This window comes from Plasmodium inui, assembly GCF_000524495.1.
Source record: "Plasmodium inui San Antonio 1 unplaced genomic scaffold supercont1.143, whole genome shotgun sequence".
NCBI classification, from domain to species: domain Eukaryota; phylum Apicomplexa; class Aconoidasida; order Haemosporida; family Plasmodiidae; genus Plasmodium; species Plasmodium inui.
Genome location: NW_008481977.1, coordinates 4,461 through 5,077, shown reverse-complemented (window position 1 = coordinate 5,077; position 617 = coordinate 4,461).

Genomic DNA, 617 nt, shown 5'->3' with positions numbered 1-617 from the left:
AAATATATAATACAAAATATGTATTTAATAAAAAAATAAATCAGAAATTTTCTAACAATGTTAGTCATGCAGGATGTATAGAAATATGCAGATAATGGGTATTCCACCCCTTTTCTATTTTGGCACAGGTTTATTGAGACTGAACCCTAAGAATTCTGGGAAAAGTGGAGTAAGACTAATAATGAATAAAAAAAACTGGGAGATTGCCCGTAATTATTAGGAAACGATATTAAAAGAATATTCCAATCTATTTTTTTTGTTTTCAATCACGCTGTTATTTCTGAGATTATGATATTACAAGGGTTATAAGAAAATAATTACTGTAAAAAGAAAGAGGAAAATGAGAATTTTCGAGTGAACACGAGAAGTGAGAAATGGAACTCCAAATAATTAAATTGTTGTAAAAAGGCATCTTTTGGTATATTCTCTCGTATATTTCTCTACATATGCCTATTATCTTGCAAACTAATTCTTTCAATTTTTCTACTTTTCCAAATTATTTAGAGGTGAATGCGTGAACATACATGAAGCTGCAAAGAAGACAACGTGTAACATGGGATTGTATAGAAGAAAAAAAATATAATGAATCTGAATAGTGTATTTTACCTTTTTTTTTT